Raw genomic sequence first — 7,269 nt, 5'->3', positions numbered from 1 at the left:
TCTGCAGAATAGTGGCCTTTTCACTCCAACTCCAACAGAAAGTGCTTACTCTGGGTACTGTTTGACTACCACAGGGATTGCATGGCTTCCCACACAACTAAGTGCCAGCTGAACTAACATAACCTGGACACAACTGCACTGCAACCATTTCCCATCCGGGATCCATTGTCTGCAATTAGTACCGAGGCACTTCACCCTGGTTGAAAATTCTGACAAAATGTCTTTTTTACTTCCCTTCAAAAAAGACAAGGGATAAATTTTCTAGCTCTGAAAGTTCTGAGCAAAAGCAAACACTGGAGAGTCTCAAAATTTTGAAAAACACTTACAAATGGGTCTAATTATAAGGAAACAATATGTCAATTTGCAGCGCAAGCAGTGAAACTAAAGAAAACAAAAAATGTGCTTTTCATGCAGAGGGAAAAATCTGACTTTACAATCCCCTAGTCTCTCTCTGCCAACTTTATGCTGGCTGTTGGGGGGAGGAAATGAAAGCGTGCTAGATTCTCCCCTCCTGAGAATAATACTAGCCCCGCAAAGCGCAAATCAAACATACAATCGACGTCACAGGAAACCATTTTAAAGCCTAAAACCTCCCACTGGGAGATACAAGTAAGTGCGCGGGTATGGGCTGCTCAGCGTACTACCACACCTCCCTTTTTCAAAGCTTCCACCGCAAAATAACCTGAACCATACCACAACAGCACTATGAGGACAGCAGTCTTTTTCTTTTTTACTCCTCCTCTATGTGCACACTTTCTCTTTTCACTGTTTCTCTACTTGCCTTCATGTTAATGAAGTCTTCTAATGTGTTGGAGAAAAAAGGGACAATTCTTTCTCACCAGTCTGAATGAGGGATCCTTTCATCACTCTCCTATCCAGCAGCCCAAGCAGGAGAGTCAGTATTAATCTGTATCACATTAGCTTTAATTATCCTCAGAAACTGGTTGAGGCCCTGTACCAAGCCCTCTCGCTTTTTCGTCTAAGGAACCCACATGACCCCAACCCCCCCTCTTCCCCATGCCTGACATCTGAAAGAGGGGAGACAGGAGGTCAGCTCCCAAGCTATATCAATGGTGTGTTTGGATCTTCTATCGGCCAATGGAAAGGACTTGCTGTCACCTCTCAGTAAAACAAATGCATTTGCAACCTACTGTGGGATGAGGCCACACATATTGATCTTCATGTACAATTTCATGTCCAAAGCAGTCACAGAGAGAGAGAGAGAGAGAGAGAGAGAGAGAGAGAGAGAGAGAGAGAGAGAGAGAGAGAGAGAGAGAGAGAGAGAGAGAGAGAGAGAGAGAGAGAGAATGATACAGTATGGCCTGGCTGAGATGTTTGAAATGTAGTAGTGCTAAATTCAAATAAAAACAAGAGACAAAGACATCACCCACCATTCCCTCAACAGACACCTTTTCAAATTAAACCATTTTCAGAAGCTGTGCTTTCCAAAATAACATCAGAAGCCTTGCGTGCATGTTTAAACAATGAAAAGCTTAAGGCATTCACAGTGAATACTCTCCTTGAGTAAGACCAACAGGGTTTCTCATCTCCATTAAATGAAAATCTCCAGATGTTTAAGAAGCTCTAAACCTATTCCTTAAATATTTCTTGCTGTCATACTTAATTGGACTCTAATTTTTACTGATGTTTTTCAATTAACCTTTCAGGTTTTCCAAACATCTAAATGTTTTGTTTATATGAAGTAAGAAAATTAAAAAGGAAACTTACCACAAATATTGGTAGTGCAACAATAGAAGCCATTGAATATCAACCCTGCTTCAAGATTTCAACTTAATTCCTTTTGATTAGCAAACTTAATCATGAGGCAGTGGTACTATTTTCCAGTTCCTGACTGGGGTTTTTAAGGAGAAAAGAAGCATTTGTATACAGTAAAGCCTGAGCTAGTTTCTCCTGAATTGTTAATCTGATTTTTAAATGATTCTGCACATTTCCTATCATTATTAAAAACAGGTGTCATAACTGGTCACACATAGAGTTTCAGATAGTGACTACAGCGATGTCAATTACAATCCTCTTAAACCCTTTTGATTTTTTATTTTGTTTTTTGTACTCTCACTTTTATTTCATCATTATAAATTTTTTTATTTACAATGCAAATGTGTTTCTTTAGGAACTTCTTTTAAAAAAGACCCCCAAGTGGGAATGAAGCATTGTTGATTGCAAATAAGAACTATAATAGGATGTAAAGAGTGATGTACTCTCTCTCATTCTTTTTCCGTAGACGTACAAAACATTCGTTGTTCAAAGAACAGTGCAGCTGCTTAACTGAGTGCAGTGACGTTACATGAGTTAAGGTGAAACAGTGCTCCTGGTTAGTCAGCAAATGTGCAATGAATGATCAAACCAAGAACTGGTAACCATTATGAGCTAATGGAAAACTTCAAGAACAGGTAAAAGTAAATACAATTAGTGCAGTCATGTGTACTGCAAAAAATGCCTTCTTAACATGTGATAATATCTTAAATCCAGTCAATCTATTCTAGAAAAGAATCTTATAAAAAATATTTTTACGAAATATTTCTCGTGTCTATAAAGAAAAATATATCTTGGATTTGGTTTATCTTTGGTATTATGTTATAATAAAAATTGTATGCAAAATACTCTACCTGGCTATGTCATTTAAATAATAATGTGAACACAAAAAGAGGCAAAACTTTTAAACATTGCAAATGAATGGTTGAAAATCTAAAATTGTTTTTTTTTCTATTTAGACAGTAATACTCATATTACATTAAGCACTGTGTACCACTGTGTAAGACATTTGCGTATACCTCTATACTAAAATATAGCAATTTTAGTAAACTCTATATTTTATCATAAATCAATTATTTTATATATTTCTAAAATTTCTAAAAAAGAAACCTCATTAAATTAAATTGAAATTATTTAATATTCAATTAAATAATGTTCAGAGTGCTTAAATAATGCCTGCTGGTATAATTTATTTTATTAAACTGGAATATTTTTTGTGAACTGCCCCTTTAAGATATCAAAAAATAAATAAATGAATGAATAAATAATTTATGTCTTTGCAAGCCTTGTAATATTTAGAGATTTGTAGTGTTACAATGTGTAAAAATATATAGCAGAATGTCCTAAACGACAGCTGTGTGCATGGGCAATCAGATGCAGTGTCCCACCGGGCCAGAAAACAACAGTGTTTGTGGACGGGGCTGAGAGAGAAGCTGCGGGGTGACAGAGTGCATTGGCTGAGCTCAGATGAACTAACAGCAACCTAGGGGAGTCAAGAATGTGTCTGGCTCATGTCCAAAACTCCTGCCTGCACACGGTCTGCTCTGGTTGTCTTAGTGAACATTGACAGTGAAATGAGTAGTAAATGCAAGAACTTTCTAAAGCCTGGCTTTGCCACTATCAATATGACAGAGTATTTATTATCCTGTCCATCTTTTTTCATCTCCTACTGCAAGTTCAACACTGCAGACATACTCCTAATCTGCTGGGATACTTGTTTTTGAGTGTTGTTGTTTTTTTTTTTTTGACATAAAATTGGACAGATTGTCAGATTGATTTCAGAATTTCAGAAATGTCACTTAGGATGCTGTTTAATTAATCCACACACCAGGTCTCTCTGAGATTTCTTGTTTTGTATCAGCCACCATTCATGAGTCAAAATGACAACAGCTGTTATTATGAGGGGGAAGTAGCCCCATTACAGTTTCAACTACCAGACCACACAAGATGAACACAAACCACATTTTTATTAGCCTGACAGAAACCTTAACATATTAATGTTGTTGAAAAGGTTAGTTTATCTTTTCTGATAGCTTTTGTAAATTAGCTGACACCATGAAAAAACAGTAAAACACGCAATAGGTCATCTCTGCTGTGGTTAGCACTGCTGTAAAAGAGGATTATCACTGTCTAAGTATGGATAACTTCATTATAATTTTAGAACCTCCTGTTTATTCAGTGAACATACAGAAGTATTATCCTAAGTCCTTTTTTGTGCATCACTGAATTTGCATGTGTGTGTGTATGTATGTTCACACACACGACAGAAATATTTAAAAGGCGAGAGAAAGACTAAAATATTTAGATCCTTTCCATTAGCTTTAAAAACTGAGCCACCAAATGACTCTATACTGTACCTGCACCCTGTAACCTCACACACTCATGGCATAAAAAGGACACATGGTCACAGACAGAAGAGATGATGAACAGCATTCCTAAATAGAGGAAACACAGCAGTCATTAAACAGACATTCCCCACTCCGGCACTCAATCATGTGGATGAAAGAAGAACACTTTGCTACAGCACTCACATAGACACTAACTCATAGCTAATAAGAGTGCACTCAATAATACCTGGTGCTCAGTAAAGACTAATAGTTTTGTAAATGCTAAAGATGCATGCTAAAATGTCTGTAACACCTTAATTGTGCTTTATCTCCAGCAATGCTGACAAGATTTTAGGTTTCCTTGTAATTACACTTAACAATGTAAATAGTATGTACTGTACAGGATATAGAGATTAATAAGATGTGAATTATATAGAGTTTCAATAACAGTAGTATTCAGAACCCTTTACATTAATGTTCATGCACTTTTAAAGAAACAGTTAACAGAGAAAACACGAATTAAAGCACCAATAAACTAAGGTAAACTAATGGTTAGAGAGTCTGACTCGTAATCCTAAGGTTGTGGGTTCGAGTCTTGGGCCGGCCGCGACTGAGGTGCCCTTGAGCAAGGCACCGAACCCCCCGACTGCTCCCCGGGTGCCACAGCATAAATGGCTGCCCACTGCTCCGGGTGTGTGTTCACTGTGTGTGTGCACTGCTGTGTGTGTGCACTTTGGATGGGTCAAATGCAGAGGACGAATTCTGAGTATGGGTCACCGAACTTAGCCGTATGTCACGTATGTCACGTCACTTATAAATGCTATATTTATACTTTTTAATATCCTACTAAGTGGTTTTGCTTTTACTACAAATGTAACATTTATTATTAATGATAAGGTAATGGCTTAACAAATGACACAACTGAACTAAATTTCAAATAAGTTTTATATAATATGATCATATATTGCAAGATTATTACTCAACAAGTTTCAGAAATCGGTTTAATTATAGATAATAGTTATTATACATGAATATTTTCTCATGATGCAACAGTATGATAGCAGTGCACGGTGTATAGAATGTCATTAAGGAAGCAACTTAAAAAACCCTGAAACTCAGGACTTTAAACAGGGTTGTTCATCAGGGTGAAAACAATTGAGGATGAATTAGGTATGTGAGTGTCATGCTCATGTGACATGCAGGGACTGAGGTTTAATGAAGTATAGTGTCAGACAGGCATCAAGGATTTAACCAATGAACTGCCAGCAAAACTGGAGCACTGCATTAAAACCATACAAGGCTTTGACGATGGAATAATTTAATACAAGACTTAATTTAATACAACAATTAAGACTATAGAACCACAGAAATTTTACAGTGAAAAGGAGGGAGAACATTTGTGTAAAAATAATAAGTGAAGAAGAAATAGTTAAATTCCATTACAATTAGTTTGTAATTGTTAAAAATGCTCAGATTTATATAATAATTCAAATATAGCAATGTTGACATTGAGGTTAACAAACGTGTACAGTGATTATATTACAATATCAATATCAATCTCTAAAATTGTATATTTCTTTAATTTCATGCAGAGAAAGCCTAAAAACTCCGGAAATGTATTGTATAACATCTCACCATTAACCTTTTCAAGACTGAATTATCAATTGTGCATCAAAGATATTATAGAGAGGTTTTTGTAGAGGAATGTTTAGGCGCACTCTCCAGTGCCATGTTTGCACACCTCTGTATCTGAGTCTTCTCAGGTACCAAACTAGAAAACGTAATTTATTTGATTACATGTCATGAAGTTTTTGGACCTTCACTGAGATGATGCCATCCCTGTGAGGATCCTGAGGCATCTAGAGATGTAACAGGTCCAGTTGGATTCCGCTTCATGAAGTATTCGGACATTCTAAGTGGAGATGCCAACTACAGTACATGAACTTTGCATGTCACTACATGAATCTCCTTATCAATACATAATTCTCGGACTGTATATTTATAATCACACCCTCTAGTGTCACCCAAATGAGGATGATTATCCCTGTTGAGTCTGGCTCCTCTCAGTCACCTAAGGCTTGTTACAAACACATTTAAATGTACAGTAAGTCTAACATAACTTTTTGTATTATATTAATCTTTATATAATATTACCTTTCTTGTATTATGTTCCTCATGTTCTGTAAAGCTGCTTTGAGACAATGTCTATTGTTAAAAGTGATAGACAAATAAATTTGATTTGAATTGATTTATATGTCACTATAGGTGAAATAAAACTATTTAGGATTTGTTTTTGGAATCTCCCCACCACTAAATTCACTAGTTACATTAATGTGCTTCATGCAACAGCTGAACACGCTTCCGGGTTAAAATGAGCAAGGAGAGAAACTCCAGGAAAAAGGAAATGGTCTTTGCAATCTTATAACAGAGATTTTGTTTGATTAATTTTTACACTGTCCTTTATTTTTTCTACCAAAATTGACACACAATAGATTTTACAGATTCCATGTGAAAATGATTGTGTTGGATTTTCGATGAGCTAATCAGTTACTGTTTAAACACCAGTCCCCTGAATGACATTCCCATCAATGCTCAGTTTATTTCTTACATCACTAACCCTGGTATGTGACCAATAGAAAAAACGGGCATAATCAACACTGATGTGAACTTAACTGTGCATCCAGAATGTGAAAGATAAGAGCAGGGGCTTGGCAAATGTTGCACAAGATTTCCCAACTTTCACATTAGGTTTCTTCAGACGATGAGAACACTGGACAGGAATCCAGATCTCTCATCGCAGCAGTTCTCTCTGTTGTCCAGCTGTTGTCTTGTGATTTTTTTTTCTTCAATCAAATTGCTTTATAGCAATGCAGGGGGTACTTGTTTCCCAGCAGAAAACAATATCAATAATGAGGTTCTCCTTGGAGATCACCGGGATGGCAGGGTGAAGTCAGCCTCTCTGGTATGAGAACTGGCACAGGGTTACTCAAGACATCTGTAGTGAAGAACAGCAGGAAGACTCTGTTCTCATCAATACTTGGGGAAAAACTGTTTGGGCCATTTTAAAGAATAATACTGATTGAACTTATTTTATTGATCAATAAAGCAAGTTTGCCAACACTGACATATGCTGAAGTTTTTTGGTCAAATGTTGGATGTTCTCTTGTCA

The sequence above is a fragment of the Tachysurus fulvidraco genome, chromosome 10 (assembly GCF_022655615.1).
Source record: "Tachysurus fulvidraco isolate hzauxx_2018 chromosome 10, HZAU_PFXX_2.0, whole genome shotgun sequence".
Taxonomy (NCBI): domain Eukaryota; kingdom Metazoa; phylum Chordata; class Actinopteri; order Siluriformes; family Bagridae; genus Tachysurus; species Tachysurus fulvidraco.
Note: the sequence above shows the minus strand (reverse complement) of the source record.